Source organism: Symphalangus syndactylus, chromosome 17 (assembly GCF_028878055.3).
Source record: "Symphalangus syndactylus isolate Jambi chromosome 17, NHGRI_mSymSyn1-v2.1_pri, whole genome shotgun sequence".
NCBI classification, from domain to species: Eukaryota; Metazoa; Chordata; class Mammalia; order Primates; family Hylobatidae; genus Symphalangus; species Symphalangus syndactylus.
Window position 1 is genome coordinate 30121173 of NC_072439.2, and position 21831 is coordinate 30143003.

Sequence of the window (21831 nt, forward strand, 5' to 3'; positions counted from 1 at the left end):
AAGAACAGGCATGGTTAAGCTGGTTCCCTTAGTAAACTATGTATCCAAAAGGAACCATATGACATATTACAACCTAGCCCTATGATCATACTTACCATGAAACAAAAAATTCAATCAAAGCAGCAAATACCCCTATGACTGACCTAATAACCTCTTCGCATAAACCACTGTTTCTACTCTGAGGCTCTCTGTAATTTCACAGTGTTGAGTTGTATTTGTTTTCTGTTGCTGCTGTAACAACCACAAATACAATGGCTTAAAGCAGCACAAATTTATTGTCTTACAGTTTCAGAGGTCAGAAGTCTGAAATGAGTCTCACTGAACTAAAATCAAGGTGTGAGTGGAAGGTTTAGGAGAGAATCTGTTTCCTTGCTTTTCCATACTCTGAAAGCCACCACCCGCATTCTTTGGCTTCTGGCTGCATTCCTACATCAACAAACCATCAAGGTTGGATGAAGTATCTTTCATGCTGCCCTCTCTCTTTCATTTATAAGGATCCTAGTGATTACGCTGGGCCCATGCACATAATCGAGGATAATTTCAAAGTCACCTGATTAGCAACCTTAATTCCATCTGCAACCTTAATTCTCCCCTTACCATGTAACATAACATATTCAGAAGTGGCAGAGATTAAGATGTGCGGGTCCGTTATTCTGTTTACTACATAGATATACCAAGATTTGTTCATGAACTTAAGGTAGAAGACAGAGTACATGCTACAACAGAGGTAAAAGACAGAATACAACCATACAGTTGGTCTAGGAATTGTTCACAACAAACAGGTAATATAACTTTGTAAATTTACCATACTACTCTTATAAACTATTTAAAATATGTAGCAATCCAATGAAAAATACAAATTTGACCAATTAAATACAGTTGGTTACATTTATTTGAAAGAGTATAGGCTAGTTATAAGAACAGTCTACAGAAAAGAATATAGACTGTTTATAAGAACATTGGATTTTAAATTATCTCCCTTATATGTTATGCAGTCTTCAGCAAGACACAATGCAGAGCATCAGTTTTCTCATCTGCACAGAGAGGATTAAAATCCCTGACCTGCTTTACACCAAGATTGTATGAAGGATTAAATCAGATTGAATCATGAGTGTGGAAACTTTGTGAGTGATAAAGCCCTTTGCAAACAAAATATGAGTGTAAAAAAACCCCAATATGATCATTTTTGTTCAAGATGTAGTTTTTTTAAAAAAAAAAAAGTGCCAATGATAAAGGTAAATAACTAAAAGTATATACCTCTAGTTTTCTCATTTATTTTAAAACCAGAATTCATGTTAGTAATAAAAATAGAATATAATTCTATTATTATGATTGAAACTTAATCATTTACTACTTTATAATCATTTTAATGAAGGAAGTTTATATTTAGCTTCTTTTTATATACAGAGAAACTGAGACTTAGTCTCTTGACCAAGATCACACAGTATATTGGATCATGGAAACACTAGAAGCTAAAAGTACCAACTTTAAGTAAGATATGTCCTATTTTAGAAAATGAATTAAAACAGTAGTCATGCCAATATTACCATTCACATTAAGATTTACCAACTGCATAAAGAGCATGACTTACAACAGCTAGATGGAAGAAAACATCATTACACACCAAGGATACTCACAGAGTAACTCTGTTGGCACCAAGAGTCCTAGAGTCTTTGGTTCCCCAGATCGCCTTGTTTCAGGTTTCACAGGAAAGTATCACATCTTAAGACTGACTCCTAGAAGAATCAAAGAATATAGTAACCATCTAAATATTTCAATGCATGTTTAGAAAAATGAAAAATATATCCAACTCCATATCTGAAAGACTTAACATGTAGCTTTCTATTGCACTGGCTGAAAATGCTATTTACCTTCTCTTAAAGCTCCAAGCATTTATTTAAAGGCCCATTTAGATATAAACAGATTATTTAGTTAAATTTGTTCACATCACCACTAGCCCTATGTTATAATTATGGCACCTGCCTGCCTTTATTTGTGCCTGCCTTTATATTTTCTGTCCCAAGTACAATTTCTCAAGGTGCAGAGGATTTCCTGCCAAAACATCAGAGAGACTCATTTCAGTCCCGCATCTTTGGGATTTCAAACCAATAGCTTGTTTTTAACTTTTGAGTGATGTTTCTCTCCATTTTTGGTACAAAAATATATGTGAGTGTGAGTATGTGTGTATGTGCATGTGTATGTGTGGGTGTGTGCATGCCTATGTGTGTGTTTATAAAGTAACATCTTGAAATTTGTTACATAAATACATAAAACTATTTACATTAAATGTCTTAATTAAAGATTGAAGCAACATTTCAGTGACACAACCAAGGTTTAACAATACATCAGAAATATTATAAAAATATAACCAATGTTTCATCATCAGTTCTTGTATGTTCTTTGACGATATGAACCTTGAAACAAGTATTTCATTTCTCTTCTTTACTTGAAAACAAAGGATATACTAGTATTTACCCCAAAATTGTGACTATTGAATTAAGCTAGTTAACATTTGTAAAATATCAATATATACAGTGTTTGGCAATGAAATTATAACAACTTGAATACTAATTGTTATTAATTGCTATTAATAAAAATTGTTGAGTGAGCAATTGTTATTGATTGTAATAACTGTTACTAATAGTTAATTAATAACTATTAATACCTATTAACTGTTAACTCTTCTCTTAAAGCTCCAAGGTTCTATTTAAAGACTCCTTTAGATACAGATTATTTAAATTTGTTCACATCACCACTAACCCTATAATTACAGCACCCCATAATAGTTGATTAAAATATAATTAATTATTGATAACATTAATTAATTATATTAATATTACTACTTAAGACAGTTGAAAAAATTGGAATATATAGATGAATAAACACTAAATCCCTGCTGATTCTTTATTTAAAAAGTAAGATATTTAAGTATACAAATTCTGATATTTATCTTATTATTAAACCAATATAATCAACTTTGAGATGTAATCAAGAAAAATCAGATTGTTCTACAGTAGTATAGTGCAGTGCAAAGGTTTTTAAAATATAAAAAAATCACATGAGTAAGGACAAAGAAAACAGAACAGAAATAGTCTGAGGTCATTTTGATAGCACTTGTAATGTTATGTGATTTAACCAGAGAACCTTGATATTGTAATCTAAAATGGAAGGAATTTTAGGTTGATAATCAATTGTTTCCTTCGTAAATTCCAAAACTATAATAAGCAGAACACGTATATACATTGTAATTTAGTGAAAATTACACAAAAAATCTTGTGAATTTTACATGCAAATACCTCCTTAAAACAATAATTAAATTCACTTGAATTTAGAATTAATATTAAGATATACTTCACAAAATTACTGGTATTATTATACCACAATAATTAAAATTTATATAGTAAATATTTTTAAAACATAACATCTTACTCTAACTTTCTGATTCAGTAACTACCACTAAAATTATATAACTTTGAATTTATTTCATATATAGGTATGGTGACAAATTGGTATTATTTGCTGTAATCCATTTTTGTCTGCATAATTATATTTCTTGCCTCATACCTAACAAGCGAGATCTCCCACATTTCGATTCTCATGTGAAATAATATTACTAATATTTGAGAATCATCAGTCAAGGAAGTTTCTTTCTCTTTTCTTTTTTATTCTTCAACTAAAAATTTGTTTTAACAATGTGACTTTAGAAATTCTCTGGTTTTTCTCTACAACATTAGAATATTACAGTTAATTTTAGTTTACAGTATTTTGTTCTGCAAAAATAGGGCAGTAAAAGTTTCATTTGTCTTAAAGAGTGATTTTATTGCTTTTAAACAGGTGCAAACCTTAAAAGTTATATGTTTGTGGGCTAATATGTAAAACAATAAAGAGTAATTTGACAGTTATATAATCATGTCTACCAAATATTTTTTTAAAAAGAAAGGTAGTTAAAATGAAATAAAATGTTTTCTATTTGTTTCAGCATGCCTTTTCATCTTCCAAGTAACTTTTACCTTGTACAAAATTTAGAATATCTGACCTTCTGAAGCATGCATGTGCAAATCACAGATAAGTTCTACAAAGACTTTTATTTATATTAAAAGGCAACTTTTTCATAATTTCTTTAATATAAAACCAAGAGCAAAAGTATATGCTATATTTACTTTTCTAGAAAGGTTCATAAACTAAGAGAAACTCCTTGATCTGTTTTACTGAAAATAAAATTAACACAAATAAGAAGGAACAGGAAAGAAAAAAAAAAAGGAATCTCTAGGCCTTTGGAAGTCTAGGTTAATGTCTAATTTCTCATCCAATTATCAGGTAGGAAATAGTATGGTATTTTTAATTCTGTAATTTCAGAGATCATTATTTAGGTGATTTAAATGACCATACTTTTTAGAAAGGGCCGGCAGCTATTTCAATACTGCTATTTTAATAGAATACTCTGGGTGTCATAAAGTTCCATGTCTGGTGTAACTCATAATTAATTGACTTAAGAATTTTAGTTACAACCAAAATGCATTACCCAGGGTTCATGATCTCTTCCAACTCATGAAACAAATTTTAATCAAGACAGAAATGAAATATATTTTTGCAAAGGTGCTTATTCAAAGGGCTAGGAATGTATGATGTAATAGGGGAAATACGTTACTCATGTTTACACCTGGTTGATTATTATCTACAGGATAATAAAAGTGAAAAATTATGTCAGCTGACATATGTAATTTTATTAATTTATTTCACAAAATAAATAAATGTCCTCCAAAAATAAGAGACTGTTTTAGAAACCACAGTAAATCTAAAAGGAGTATTTAAAACTATGTAAATCCACACTCAAATTTTCAGAAAATCAGCAAACAATCTACTCTCTAATGAGAGAGAGTTTCTCCCTTTAACTCAACAGCACCATCCAATCATGTTTATAAATTCTCATTAGGGCTGAAAAAAAGTTCCTTGAATAAAATATTTATTAATACCTCAAGCTTAGTTCTATACCGTATGATAGTAGTTAGCATTAGTAATAAAGCCAAAATAACTGTGAAGCCATCTACTATCTTCTTTTAAATCTTTTTTGCTTTTCCCTTTCTCAAGCCCAGAAAGCATGTTTGTTTTGGAAGCAACTGGAAAACGCTACAAAAGGAGAACTTAAAGTGAATGACTAATGATCAAAGCAAAAATGTAAAATCACATCAGCTGATGAGTGGCTGACTAACTCAAGGTTGAAGAATGTGAGGGCATTGTGGCAAAGCTGAAGAGTAACATTTCTTTTGCTGGTAAATGACAGGCATGAGACACCACATCATACTCTTAGATGTCCAAAAGCAAATCCATTGTTTTAAGTTTACATAACCAGCAAAGGTGATCTTTGAAAGTCACTGGAGACAGATTCTAAAAAGCCATGTTACAAACAGCTACATGTATATAACTGTAAACACTATTTACAGCTATGGTATATAGCTGTTTTCATGGTTGACATAAGAAATTCTATGGTACTCCTTAATAAGTAGTATAACTTAAAATCTCTAAGCAAGGGTAATACAGTTACATGAATGGAATCTAAGGAAATGGCCTACATCATCATATACTGAAAATGAGTAACAAAAACACTAGAACAATAAGCTTTGATCTCAAAACTTTAACAAAATTACTGAGTTCACTAATCTTGTTCTCACTTCTTTGTTATAGAGACATTAATAGCCTACCCTTTTCCTAATTGAGGAAGTCAAAGATGAAAGAAAAATCAATAAACACTGAAAAAATATAATTTGTTGAGTGGTGTATTGAAAATTAACCATGAAGGGGGCAAAGCCAAGACACACTGCAAAGGCAAATCGTACCAAGCTTGTCTTGGAATGTTGCCATACTCAGTTTATCATCTTACTTTCAGGGAAGCATGGGTGGTTTTGAGGGGGGCTCTGCATGGGAGTAAGAGAGAAGCATAAATAGTAGCTTCTTTTAGCTACCATCTCCCCATGGCAAAATTTACATTTATCTTTCACTCTATTAAGCAAATAGTACACTAGAGCTTTTAGCAATTTTATTTTTACATACAATTAAGATGGACAAATATGATGTGGTGCTTTTAAGTATGTGCCTCAAAGACCTACCACTAGAGGGAGTATAACTGACCAAGGGCTCACGCTGCTGAGCTCTGAAATCCATTGCTGAATTTGCACGGAGTCCACACGTCCCACAGGCGCCTCCCAACCCACGCCTGAGCACAGCAAGGATATCAAAGCAGACCCACTCCTGGGACATAACTATATGTGAATAGATATATTCACTGAACTATAGTGAATAGATAGGAACTACACAGAGATAGATTTTTGTTCAATATAAGTATGACCTCATAGTCAAAGACATTTAAAAGTAAAATGGGCACTCTAGTCCTCTCAATCACTCTTTGATAATGGTAAAATCTCCATTTTACAGAAGAGGAAATACTCAGCTTGGAGAAGTCAAGTTCTCAGGGGTATACAGCTTTAAGGGTAGAGACAATATTCCAACTTTGATCTTGCTCACCGTTTCCACAATACCAGTTAGAAGAAATATCTTTCATGAAAAGACACCAAATGGATATGCATCAGCCATAAATAGGTGGCTGGACTATGTGGTGTATAAAAACACTTCTAGTGCTAAACTTTGATGAATTGTATGCTTAGAATTCACTTCATAATACCATATCTCCTTTATTTTGTATAAGACACACACTCTTTTTCATGTCTTGTGAAACAAGTAAATCTACAGACCCAATTTAAATTTTCGTTACAGTTATTTAAGTGCTCAGGTAAGACTATGCCCTTTTAAAATTTAACAATGGAAATTAATATCATCAAGTGGGTATCTGTTCTAATAAGCAAAAAAAGATATATATAAATCCTAAACACTAAATATTAATATAATGTAATGCCTTGAAAAAGTGAAATATTAGACCAATATCTATAAAATTTGTACTAATATTTTTAGAACTTTTTTTTTTTTGGTGGGGAGGGGGGATGGAGTTCCACTCTTATAGCCCAGGCTGGAGTGCAATGGCACAATCTCAGCTCACTGCAACCTCCACCTCCAAGGTTCAAGTGATTCTCCAGCCTCAGATTCCCAAGTTGCTGGGATTACAGGTGCCCGCCACCACGCCTGGCTAATTTTTGTATTTTTAGTAGAGACGGGGTTTCGCCATGTTGGCCAGACTGCTCTTGAACTCCTCACCTCAGGTGATCCGCCTGCCTCAGCATCGCCAAGTGCCGGTATTACAGGTGTGAGCCACCTTGTCTGGCCTTGAACTTTTAAAGTAAAATACTATTAAGCAAGGCCACAAAACCAGAGGTATAGATTCAGCTAATATCATCCAAATCTTCCATTGATCTGACCAACAAGACTCCTGTATCAGCCCCAACCACCACTGAACTTTGAACACTGTCATCCTCACTTAGCTCAAATAATAATGTGGTTGAAAGTCAGGTCATGGCAGTATTTGGAAATGAAATAGCAAAACATCTCTAAACCAAAGCTCTGTTTACAAATTTAAAGCCTCTAAATTCCACTGATGCCTCTTGTCTCTCACTCTCAAGCCCCAAATAAACTGTTTCCTCTAATCACTAATCCTCTTTCGCAATCTCTCACTTACACAGCTATGCACTTTTTCCCTTTTGGTTCATGCTCTCCACCCTACCATACTCCTTTTGATGTCCTTCTCAACCTTGTCCGTTGTACACTCTATGACTCCCATTTTTTAATAAGCAAACTTCCTTATTCCTAACTGAGACATTAGGTTGTCTCCAAATTGTTTTCTCCTTGAAAGCCTGATTTATATAAGTCATCGTCTTCACGCATTCAGATCAAGATAGAGGCTCAGAATAATCCTACTTCCATTTTGTGGCTTTTGTACCATTACTTTTCCACTTTCATGCAAAACATTCTTTTTCACTTAACGTTCACTTCACCAATCTGTATCACTCTGAATACTAGGACTCATCAGCTTTTAGGTCATTCCTTTGAAATCCATTTCTCCTGATTCCAAAATCGCACCAAAATCAATATTGATAATCAATACCTATGCATTACAATCAATAATCTATCCATAGAATTCATGATCTCTAGTTCAACTCTCATTTCAGAAAACTATTTCCAACTTGGATCTCATGGCCACTCTGAATGCCTCTATCACTAGAGGCTTAAACATTGATGTTCTACTTACCAATTAGTTCCCTATATTTCACACGCAATCAAAAATATTTTATTTCTATCAATCCTGTCCTGGAATCCTCTTGAGACTGGTTAGTCTCTTGATATATCTTCTCCTAAACTATGAGCCCTTTTTTAGCCTCACTTTTTCTTCTCTGTTCAGCTGCAATGTTTCTTCACTCAAATCCCAGTTATGCTACATCATGGTAAATCTATCTTGAGGAAATTACATACCTGAATCCTCAGTTGGTTTTTAGAAAGTGGGAACAATATTTATTCCTCATAGAAAAAAAAGGTTTAAATGTGGCAACGTATATAATGTACTAAGCACAATTACTAACACATCATATGTACTCAGTAAATATTAATATCATCTATAATCAATCACTAACAATCTCAAGTCCCTCATGACTATGTCTTCCTGCAACAAGAAGTCTGAAAATTCCAAACTTGGAATGGACTAAGCAATTATTGCATTAAATAGAGCTAAGGGAAATGGATTAATTGCACAGATTGATACCACTACATATTTATATATTTCAATTTCAGCAGGACCCCAAGGCCTGACCAGTAAGCTCTTCACACATATCTTGGTATCTTCCTCTCCTCCATTACAGTTCTAACGTCATCCCTTAACCTGAAGTTCCCTAAATATCCTCAGTCTCCCCCTGCAGTTGACCTGGCTTCTTATTGTTGTTGTTCTTGTTGTTGCTGAGACAAAGTCTCACTCTGTCACCCAGGTTGGAGTGCAGTGGCACAATAACGGCTCACTGCAGCTTTTACCTCGCCAAGTTCAGGTGATCCTCCCACCTCAGCCTCCCAAATAGCAGGGACTACAGGCATGTTCTACCACATCTGGCTAATTTTTGTATTTTTTTTTTTGTAGTGACCATGTTTTGTGGTCACCATGTTGCCCAGGCTGATCTCAAACTCCTGGCATCAAGCGATGCTCCCAACTAGACCTCCCAGGAATGAGCCACACACCCGACTGACCTGGCTTCTTATTTAAATAAAAAATTAATGCTATCAGAACAGGCAGGAACTCCCACAACATCTTGGTTACCTGGGCACATTTCTGTATCTCTATTAGTCCTTCACTCATTTTCTTCTGCTTCTGCCATGAAGGTGGGCCCCTTTCTGGTCACCAAACACAACTTTACCTGATGTGATCAATTCTTCATGAAACTTACAGTGTATTAGTACATTCTCAAGTTGCTATAAAGACATACCTGAGACAGGATAATTTGTAAAGGAAACAGGTTTAATTGACTCACAGTTCTACAGGGCTGGGGAGGCCTCGGGAAACTTACAATCATGGTGGAAGGGGAAGCAAACACATCCTTCTTCACATGGCAGCAGAAAGGAGAAGAATGAGAGCTGAATGAAGAGGGAAGTCCCTTATAAAACCATCAGATCTCATAAGAACTCACTCACTATCACAGGAACAGCACAAGGGTAAGAGCCTCCATGATTACATTACCTCCCATCAGGTCCCCTCCCATGACACATGGGGATTATGGGAACTACAATTCAAGGTGAGATTTGGGTAGGGACACAGCCAGCCATATCATTCCACCCCCAGCCCCTCCCAAATCTTATGTCCTTACATTTCAAAACACAATCATGCCCTTCCCAACAGTTCTCCAAAGTCTTAAATCATTTCAGCATTAACCCAAAAGTCCAAGTCCATAGTCTTATCTGAGACAAGGCAAGTCCCTTCTGTCTATGAACCTGCAAAATCAAAAGCATGTTAGTTACTTCCTAGATACAATGGGGGTACAGGCATTGGGTAAATAAACCCACTCCAAATGGAAGAAATTGGCCAAAACAAGAGGCTACAGGCCCATGCAAGTCTGAAATCCACTAGGACAGTCATTAAACTTTCAAGTTCCAAAAGCTGACTTACTCCATTTCTCACATCTGGGTCACAATGACCCAAGAGCAAGAAGTGAGCTCCCATGGCCTTAAACAGCTCTGCCCCTGTGGCTTTGCATGGTATAGGCCCCCTCCTGGCTGCTTTCATGGGCTGGAGTTGAGTGCCTGCAGCTTTTCCAGGTGCACAATGCAAGCTGTTGGTGGATCTACCATTCTGGGTTCCAGGGGATAATGGCCCTCTTCTTACAACTTCACTAGGCAATGCCCCTGTGGGGTCTCTGTATGGGGCTTCCAACCACACATTCACCTTCTGCACTGCCCAAGCCCTAGCAGAGATTCTCCATGAGAGCTCCACCCCTGCAGCAGACTTGTGCCTGGACATCAAGGCATTTCCATACATCCTCTGAAATCTAGGTGGAGGTCTCCAAACCTGAAATCTTATCTTCTATGCACCTGCAGGACCAATACCATGTGGAAGCTTCCAAGCCTTAGGGCTTGCACCCTCTGAAGCAATGGCTTGAGCTGTACCTTGGCCCCTTTTAGCCATGGCTGGAGTGGCTGAGATACAGAGCATCCAGTCTTGAGGCTGCACACAGCACGGGGGCCCTGGGCCCAGCCCAGGAAATGATTTTTCCCTCCTAGGCCTCCAGGCCTGTGATGGAAGGGGCTGCTGTGAAGGTCTCTGACATGCCCTGGAGACATTTTCCCCACAGTCTTGGTGATTAACATTTGGTTCCTCATTACCTATGCAAATTTCTGTAGCAAGCTTGAATTTCTCCCCAGAAAATGGGTTTTTCTTTTCTATCGTATTGTTAGGCTGCAAATTTTCCAAACTTTTATGCTCTACTTACTTTTGAACATTTTGCCGCTTAGAAATTACTACCACCAGATACCCTAAATCCTCTCCCTCAAGGTCAAATTCCACAAATCTCTACAGCAGGGGCAAAATGCTGCTGGTCTCTTTGCATAGCAAGAGTGACTTTTACTCCAGTTCCCAACAAGTTCCTCATCTCCATCTGAGACCACCTAAGCCTGGACTTCATTGTTCATATTACTATCAGCATTTTGGTCAAAGCCATTCAACAAGTCTCTATAAAGTTCCAAACTTCCCCACATTTTCCTGTCTTTTTCTGAGCCCACCAAACTGTTCCAACCTCAGCCTGTTACCCAGTTCCAAAGTTGCTTCCACATTTTTGGGTACCTTATAGCAGCACCCTACTCTCTGTGGTTCTAATTTACTGTATTAATCTGTTCTTATGCTGGTATGAGGACACACCCAAGACTCGGTAACATATAAAGGAAAGAGGCTTAATTGACTCACCATCGCACAGGGCTGGGAGGGCCTCAGGAAGCTTACAATTACAGTAGAATGGCAAGCAAACACAGCCTTCTTCACTTGGCAGCAGGAAGAAGAAAGTGAGCCAAGCAAAGGGGAAAGCCCCTTATAAAACCATCAAATCTTGTGAGAACTCATTTACTATCATAAGAACAGCACGGAGGCAAAAGCCCCCATGATTAAATTACCCTCCCACTGGGTCTGTCCCACAGTGTGTGGTGATTATGGGAACTACAATTCAAGATGAGATTTTGGTGGGGACATAGCCCAACCACATCAAATGGTTTTGCTATCTGATCTGACCCTATGCCATTGCTTTATTCTCTTTTAGAGTCATGTCTTCCCTTGTACTACATCCAATAATAACACTGAACTAATTTAACTTTCTAGCCTGAATAGATGTCAGCGCCTATTAAGAAATCTTCTTACTCACCTTTCTGTTGAGCAAGCTCCTATTTATTCCTCAAGACCCAATTTAAAGGTTTCTCCCCTGTGAGAGTGGTACACAAGAAAGACGTAAGAGATAATGAAGAGTACTAACAGGATAAGGAAACTCCAGGAAAAACAATAATAAGGAAGGCTCATAATGTTTAAAGTTGATAAATGATAATGGGTTTCAATTATGATATTGGATTTCATGCTTAACTTCTATCTTTCACATACATTTTTACTTACTTCATGAAAATCATTTCAACCACATTCTAACAGCATTAACAAATAGAGTCTTAAGCCTCACAGGTTTGCAAATAATTACAAAAATATCTCCAACTGTCAGGAAATTATGTTTTCTATCTGTTATAAAGAAATTTTGAAAGGGGAAGGAGGAACTTCAGAAGTAAAGTTACAACACACATTTGTTGGCGAGAAAATAAAAATAAAATAAACAGATCATTAACTTAGAAATTTTTTTGCAATCAGAAATTAGTTAAGCACCAGTTATTTATGATATTATATTACAGGTCCAAGGTAACTTCTAAAACTGAAATGTAAGACTTTATAACTGTTTTCATTTTTGTTTTTTGTTTTTGAGAAAGAGTCTCACCCTGTTGCCCAGGCTGGAGTGCATTTTCTTGGCTTAATGCAGTTTCCACCTCCACGCTCAAGCAATTCTCGTGCCTCAGCCTCCCGAGTAGCTGGGATTACAGGCATGCGCCAACATGTTTGGCTAATTTTTGTATTTTTAGTAGAGATGGGATTTCATCATGTTGACCAGGCTGGTCTCGAACTCCTGACATCAAGTAATCCACCCACCTCAGCCTCCCAAAGTGCTGGGATTACAGTCATGAGCTACTGTGCCCAGCCAAGACTTTATAACTTTTGATGCACACTAAAGCAAGGGTCTAGGTTGTCGTTAACATCCGGCAAAGTTTCACATAGTTTTGCTTTGCTTTGTTTGTATTTTTTTGTTTTTTATTTATTTTGACCACCCACCTTTACTAAGTTCTAAATGAAATAAATTCTCCTGTTATATTACTATTTTGATTTTATGCCAAATGTTATCAATATTTCAAGCCAAATATTCAAACTTATCAAATGCTGTATCCATATTTCCGATTCAAAATCTGCCATATGCTCAGAGTTGCAGCAGGACAGATACTGCTTTTTTAAAGGGCAACCTAAGAGTTATCTCCATGGATAATTATGTTCTTTTGTGAACTGATGTAGGTCATTGTTGAAATAGTTTCAAAGTCACTCTCCAAAACTGAAATACAGATGTGAAATTTGGTAAATTTTCAGAACCTATTGAAGTGTAACACCACGATTTTCTTCAAGAATACCACATAGTTTGCCAAAATTCCCTCTGTGCTGTGAAAAGACTGCTAGAAGACCAACGTTTTCAGACTGCTCAGCTTGATTACACTGGTGTGGTACCATTTATCTAAAGCTATTTTAAGCATCTTCTTGAATTACAGTAAGCTATATTGTAAATCTAATTACATTTGCCCACAGGGAAGGAAGTACATAAGAAGCCTGCTCTGTAATCTGCTTAATAAAAGGCACTCCAGTTTTCTTCATAGCATTTATCAAAAATTGTCATTATACAGTTGTTTATATTTCTAAGGCCAGTCTCTTCCACTGTACCTTCCATGAGGATATATGGATATGTTACATATGCAGTACCTAGCAGTGCCTAGAGGGCCAATAAATGTTTGATGACTGAATGAACAAATGAATAACTATGTAAGAGACAACTAGATTTATAGACATTTATGCTTACCACTTTCAACTTGTGCCGAAAACTTTTATGTATATTAGAGACTCTTGGGGTCACAGTGCAGAGTAGTGTAAGTACAGATTTTCAATTCAAATAGAATGGATTTAATGTCAGAAATGTTATTAGTTCTATGATCAAAGACAATTGGATTGAGCTTTCTTACCCTCTGTTTCCTCATCTGTAAAATGTGAATAATTACATTGGAGTAAATATTAAAGTTAATGCATATGAAAGTATGCAGCATAGTCTGTGGCAGAAAGCAAAGTCTAAATCAAGGAAGTAATATCATTTATTAATATTTTATACAGAATCTAAGTGAATTATATTAATCTAAATTAATTATCCAAGTGCTTTTAAAAATTGACAACATAAATGTATTCTGAGGATATGCTGGCAGTGATAACTCATCAATAATCTCTGGCTCTACAATAAACTTTCCAACATCCTTTGTGCCTGTATTCCCAATTATTATAAGGTTTTTCAACAAGTTACTTTCAACTAAATTTCAAAATTCTTTACTCTGTGCACAATTTCCAAATTCTTCACAACAATTATGGAATCTATCTCAACTGAACTCTATAAAGACAATGTTAATTGATGGTTAGTCAATTCTCTAGTCTAGATTGCATGTTCTTCCTCAATCAATTTTTATTTCATTATTGCCCATTGATTCTATAACTTTGACTACTACCACAGTGGAAAAAGTCATCATCACTGAATTGTGCTCTCTCTTCTGGACTATACCTTCCTTGAGGCTCTATCTTCTGCATGAAGAATCAGATCCATCTTCATTCTTAACTTTTATGCATCCACTAATGCAATGTACATTTACTGTGCACCATCTATAAGACAGGTACTGTGTTATACTTTAGAGTTACGAAGATTAACACATAAAATCCTGAGTATCAAAAAGGTCACAATCTAGTAGGAGATGCAAAGGAAGAAACATAATTATGAAAAATATGGTAAGCGAAATAAATATGTGCATGATTTTATGGGAACACTAAGAAAGGATATCTAACCACCCGGGGGTGAATGAAGGGCAGAAATAGGTCCCAGAAAAAAAGAATGGTTAGAATAATTATTAAAGGACAAGGAGGAATCAATGGGCTAACAGGACCATAGGTAAGGAATTCCAAGCCTGAGGGTCAAAATGAAGCACGGAAACAAAGGATAATGAATCTGTACAGGAAATGCTAACAGAGCAAATTCATTTTGAAATACTTGTTAGATCATCCATGCAGTTCACAAACTTTGTCTCCAGAATGTAAATGTATAAGAAAGGACTTACTTAATTTAGATTGTGTTTAAATTGAAATGAATTAGCATTATAATTTTTTAAATGGATACGTTTTTGTAACACTATATAAAGCAATATTAGAAAACACATGGTTTGCTAAATGCTACTCAGTGTTTCAGGGCACATAGATACAGTTTTAATAATCCAAAATGGTGAAGTATTACCACTATTATACATCTTCCCACCAAGGACAAACTCTACACCGCCTTATTAATGACATCTAGGAAAGGGCCACAAAGACATTCTATAAAAAGAAAGTGACACACATTGAAAAGTACAATGAATAATGGTTACTTAAGCCCTGGATTGTAGAACAGCATCAGAATTGGCCCCCTTCTTTCACTAATGGAAAAAGTAAGAAACAGTGACATCCAATAATGTTATGCAACTCTCCTCAAATTAGAAATATCCACGTAAAATGGCTCCCTTCAATGTAAATATTAGAAAAGTTACAAAGACAATATTTTGTACAACAGACTAATTTTGTTCCTATGCTGATACATGCTAAAAAAAATAGCCCTAGAAACTACTGCACAATTATATATATTTGGACTCATCAAAAAAGTTTTGGCTTATAAATAAACTATTTTTATATCCTATCAGAGCAGAAACTTCATTTTTCATTCAGCATGGTAACCCCATCAAAAGCAAAGTAGGTTCTAAGAATTGTTTTTGAATGAATGAATAAATGAATGCACACCATGTATAAGAATAGACTCTGGAGAATTTGGCAGCAAATGAACACACAATGTCTCTGCCCTAGTAGGGAAAACAAACACATTAAAAAGATTGCTTTGTATCGATTAAATTTAAAGAGGATTATAAGAATAAGACATGGTGGAAATTGGTTCTTTAGCTTGTGTGATAAAGGAGGGCTCTGGGATGGAAGAGTTGGTGATAGGATAGAGATTTACCTAGGTAACTACTTTGTATGTGCTATTTCATCCATTTCTCACTACATCATTTCCTGGCAGCTATCACATCTCCAGTTTATAGATAAAGCTTAAAGAGTTAAATAAGATTTTTCAAACAATATGTACGTATAGACATATAAATATATATATTTTTAATTGTCTATACAAATGTTGCCTTCAGTGTTTTGTTCAACTAGAAACCTTTTTAAGCATGCAATTTGACCACATAAGTCATTTTTTCATACATGCAGTTCCTCTTAAAAAAACGTATACAATATTAGTTTTAAAATTCTTAAGGGATCTTTGGCAAAACACCAAAATATTTTCTTTTTTTAATGTTTTAGAAAATACATTTAGAATATCAGACTCTTTATGAGGCTTCCAAGATGAAGGATGGGTATTTTCAGTTTTTAATACATGGCAGCACTTGTTTTTGATAGGGGCTGTGAAAAACTTTCATTGTATCTGTCAATCAAATGGTAAAAAAGGAAAAAATCATTGAAAAAATATCCTACACAATTGCAAACACATGGGATGATAAACAGTTTTAGTAGTAAACGGTGGCATGGATCCTCTTGTTATCTGGATAGATAGAATTCAAGACTATTTTAGGAAAAGCACTACTTTTTTTTTTTTTTCAGAATGTCACGTATTTAATTTCTCGTCACAAGCAAAAATAACAATCCTAATGTTTGGAAAAGTGAAATTCTAAATTATTTTTTCTCCGAGGGGGGCATAAAGTTCAAGTTAACCCAAGATTTAATTTAAATTATAAAACAGGGACATTCACCAAAATTTAAATAGGACACATAAGTTCTAATCATGAAATGTCCCCCAAAAGTCAAATATTAAAAACATTAAATTGCAAACTCCCTTTTGTTCTTCTTACTAATTGTGTTGAGTCTAATGTCTTCTTTGTTTCTAGCAACATTCCTGAGTTTCCTTACAACCATTTAAATTTGGCATGTGGCTGAGAAATAGTTACAACTGTTAACACTGCTCCAAGTACTGGGAAGGTGGCATGCCTAGAGGGAGCATGGAAGCTCTGTACCCCCACCCACACCATGTCCTGTGCATCTCTTCCATGTGACTATTTCTGAGTTATATCCTTTATAATAAACTGGTAACTATAAGAACATGTTCCCTTGAGTTCTGCGAGCTGTTCTAACAAATTATTGAACCTGAGTAAGAAGCTGGAATCCCCAATTTGTGGCCATGTTGGACAGAAGTTGTGGGAGATCTGGGGACATACTACATGTGATTGGCATCTGAAGTATAGAAATGTATTGTGAGACTGAGCCCTTAACCTGTGGAGTCTGCACTGACTCTGGGCCATTAGCATAAGAATTGAGTTAAATTGTAAGACACCCATTTAGTATGAGACAAAATTGGAGAATGGTTGGCAAGGGAAAAATTATCACATATTTGGTGTCAGAAGCGTTGTGTGCGTGTGTAGATAAACAGTAGCTGGCCAGGTATGCTGGCTCATGCCTGTAATCCTGGCACTTTGGGAGGTCAAGATGGGAGAATCACTTCAGCCCAGGAGTTGAGACTAACTTGGGCAATATCAGGAGACCCCCGTCCCTACAAAAGATACAAAAAAATTAGCCAGGCATGGTGGCTTGCATCTCTCGTCCCAGCTACTTGGGAGGCTGAGGCAGGAGGATAGCTTGAGCCCGGAGTCAGGGGCTGCAGTGAGCTTTGATTGTACCACTCTACTCTAACCTGGGCAACCGAGTGAGATCCGGTCTCAAAAACCAGAACCACAAAAAAGAAGCACTAGTTTTCTTTTTTCCTTTTAATCACTTTGGTTATACAGCGTGACTTCAACCCCCTCATTGTTACAAAGAGTTTTATATCGTAGTTTTAGGTTGCTTTTGTGTTTGTTTTATTGCTTATAAACAGTAACATCTGTAAAAACATTATAAGGGGAAAAATAAGAAAGGAGCAAAACAATGCACTGTTTTGTCTCAAACAAAATTGATGGAGTAAACTAAAAAATGAGTTTCAGAATACAGAAGGATAAAGTCAAAGAATGATGGTAACAATTACAAGAGTGTTATGAAAGACTAGCGCTCAACTCCTGAAACAGGTGTGGAAAATTGCCGAAAAAACTTTGAAAACCAATGCAGTTTTAAAGAGTTATTCAAGTCTAAAGCCCATCACCCAAAAGTATTATACAGTTTGCTCATGGATGTATTACTCAGTTTATATTTCCCAATGAAGGATTAAAACTGAATAGGATTGTAAGCTATTAAATTAAAACTTAATGTTTACAAATTAACTATTCCGGCTCAAATCAGTTTCAACTACCAACATACAATGCAACTCACATGTTAATAGTAAAAATGTAATAACCCATCAGGATACATAAAAATACATAAACTCCTCTCATAATTTGATATTCATATAAGTACTTACTATCATGTTTCCTGTGTTAATTGTAGGCCAAAATAGCTAACAGAGATTCTAGTCTCCTCTGATAGAAATCAATAGAAACCTTTGTCTAGAAAATTTTCATGAAAGACATTTTAAAAATTACACCAAATAGACTGGAGAAAGTATTTTGAAAATGTTTAAATTTTCAGAGATATAAGAATTACTTGTAGAATATTTAAGATGTTAAAAGTCAGATCTGTCTTCTTGGGTCAACCACTAATGAACTGAGTGAATTGGGAAAATTTAGTTAAGCTCTAAAAATCAAATTTTCTTCATTTCTAAAATAGGAATATCTCAAAGGTCAGTGAAAGAATGAAAATGATATACTACTTTCCCAAAGTGAATCATAGAATCTAGAACCCCTCTCCTCCAAAGCAAGCCATAAAATCTAGAAAGTCACTCCCTCCCTTCTCTCTTCTTTCTTGAAGATTCTCATTCCAGAAAGATCTTGCCCCTCCCTGGGAGAAAAGAATGCTACACAAAGAGTCCAAGAAGCATCTGAACAGAAAGGTTTTGCTGGGTTTTCCTCCTTCAGCCTATTACCATTACATTTTACCCATACTTTTATCCAGTTGCATTTCAACACAGCTGTCTATTCTTTATCCAATAGATGTAGCTTACAAAATGAATCTTAGCTCATTTTGTACTGCTATAACAGAAAACCACAGAGTGGGTAATTTCTAAGCAATAGAAGTTTATCTGACTCACAGTTCTGGAAATGGGAAGCCCAAGAGCATGGTGCTGGCATCTGGACAAGGCCTTCCTGCTGCATCATTTCATGGCAGAAGGCAGAAAAGCAAGAGTGTGAAAGAGCAAGAGAGAACCAAACTTGCTTTTATAGCAAGCCAACTTTCACAGTAACTTATCAACTCACATGATAAGGGCATTAATCCACTCATAAAGGCAGAGCCCTTATGACCTAATTACCTCATTAGGCCCCACCTCTTTTTTTTTTCTTTTTTTTTTTTTTTATTATACTTTAGGGTTTTAGGGTACATGTGCACAATGTGCAGGTTTGTTACATATGTATCCATGTGCCATGTTGATTTCCTGCACCCATTAATTCGTCATTTAGCATTAGGTGTATCTCCTAATGCTGTCCCTCCCCCCTCCCCCCACCCCACAACAGTCCCCGGAGCGTGATGTTCCCCTTCCTGTGTCCATGAGTTCTCATTGTTCAATTCCCACCTATGAGTGAGAACATGCGGTGTTTGGTTTTTTGTCCTTGCGATAGTTTACTGAGAATGATGTTTTCCAGTTTCATCCATGTCCCTACAAAGGACACGAACTCATCATTTTTTATGGCTGCATAGTATTCCATGGTGTATATGTGCCACATTTTCTTAATCCAGTCTATCGTTGTTGGACATTTGGGTTGGTTCCAACTCTTTGCTATTGTGAATAGTGCCGCAATAAACATATGTGTGCATGTGTCTTTATAGCAGCATGATTTATAGTCCTTTGGGTATATACCCAGTAATGGGATGGCTGGGTCAAATGGTATTTCTAGTTCTAGATCCCTGAGGAATCGCCACACTGACTTCCACAATGGTTGAACTAGTTTACAGTCCCACCAACAGTGTAAAAGTGTTCCTATTTCTCCACATCCTCTCCAGCACCTGTTGTTTCCTGATTTTTTAATGATGGCCATTCTAACTGGTGTGAGATGGTATCTCACTGTGGTTTTGATTTGCATTTCTCTGATGGCCAGTGATGAGGAGCATTTCTTCATGTGTTTTTTGGCTGCATAAATGTCTTCTTTTGAGAAGTGTCTGTTCATGTCCTCTGCCCACTTTTTGATGGGGTTGTTTGTTTTTTTCTTGTAAATTTGTTTGAGTTCATTGTAGATTCTGGATATTAGCCCTTTGTCAGATGAGTAGGTTACAAAAAATTTTCTCCCATTGTGTAGGTTGCCTGTTCACTCTGATGATAGTTTCTTTTGCTGTGCAGAAGCTCTTTAGTTTAATTAGATCCCATTTGTCGATTTTGGCTTTTGTTGCCATTGCTTTTGGTGTTTTAGACATGAAGTCCTTGCCCACGCCTATGTCCTGAATGGTATTGCCTAGGTTTTCTTGTAGGATTTTAATGGTTTTAGGTCTAACATATAAGTCTTTAATCCATCTTGAATTAATTTTTGTATAAGGTGTAAGGAAGGGATCCAGTTGCAGCTTTCTACATATGGCTAGCCAGTTTTCCCAGCACCATTTATTAAATAGGGAATCCTTTCCCCATTTCTTGTTTTTGTCAGGTTTGTCAAAGATCAGAGAGTTGTAGCTATGCGGCATCATTTCTGAGGGCTCTGTTCTGTTCCATTGATCTATGTCTCTGTTGTGGTACCAGTACCATGCTGTTTTGGTTACTGTAGCCTTGTACTATAGTTTAAAGTCAGGTAGCGTGATGCCTCCAGCTTTGTTCTTTTGGCTTAGGATTGACTTGGCGATGCGGGCTCTTTTTTGGTTCCATATGAACTTTAAAGTAGTTTTTTCCAATTCTGTGAAGAAAGTCATTGGTAGCTTGATGGGGATGGCATTGAATCTATAAATTACCTTGGGCAGTATGGCCATTTTCACGATATTGATTCTTCCAACCCATGAGCATGGAATGTTCTTCCATTTGTTTGTATCCTCTTTTATTTCATTGAGCAGTGGTTTGTAGTTCTCCTTGAAGAGGTCCTTCACATCCCTGGTAAGTTGGATTCCTAGGTACTTTATTCTCTTTGAAGCAATTGTGAATGGGAGTTCACTCATGATTTGGCTCTCTGTTTGTCTGTTATTGGTGTACAAGAATGCTTGTGATTTTTGTACATTAATTTTGTATCCTGAGACTTTGCTGAAGTTGCTAATCAGCTTAAGGAGATTTTGGGCTGAGACAATGGGGTTTTCTAGATATACAATCATGTCATCTGCAAACAGGGACAATTTGACTTCCTCTTTTCCTAATTGAATACCCTTTATTTCCTTCTCCTGCCTGATTGCTCTGGCCAGAACTTCCAGCACTATGTTGAATAGTAGCGGTGAGAGAGGGCATCCCTGTCTTGTGCCAGTTTTCAGAGGGAATGCTTCCAGTTTTTGCCCATTCAGTATGATATTGGCTGTGGGTTTGTTGTAGATAGCTCTTATTATTTTGAGATACGTCCCATCAATACCTAATTTATTGAGAGTTTTTAGCATGAAGGGTTGTTGAATTTTGTCAAAGGCCTTTTCTGCATCTATTGAGATAATCATGTGGTTTTTGTCTTTGGTTCTGTTTATATGCTGGATTACATTTATTGATTTGCGTATGTTGAACCAGCCTTGCATCCCAGGGATGAAGCCCACTTGACCATGGTGGATAAGCTTTTTGATGTGCTGCTGGATTCGGTTTGCCAGTATTTTATTGAGGATTTTTGCATCAATGTTCATCAAGGATATTGGTCTGAAATTCTCTTTTTTGGTTATGTCTCTGCCAGGTTTTGGTATCAGGACGATGCTGGCTTCGTAAAATGTGTTAGGGAGGATTCCCTCTTTTTCTATTGATTGGAATAGTTTCAGAAGGAATGGTACCAGTTCCTCCTTGTACCTCTGGTAGAATTCAG

At 36.2% G+C, this 21831-nt stretch overlaps 1 protein-coding gene across 1 annotated transcript in view; it reads right to left on the minus strand.

Moving 5' to 3' along the window:
- Positions 1–21831, minus strand: part of SLC16A7 (solute carrier family 16 member 7) — a 185943-nt gene that overhangs the window by 119123 nt on the left and 44989 nt on the right. The window contains exon 2 of the mRNA XM_055248375.2: positions 1638–1736. The gene's annotated coding sequence lies outside the window, so the exon portion shown is untranslated. The remainder of the gene's footprint in view (positions 1–1637; positions 1737–21831) is intronic.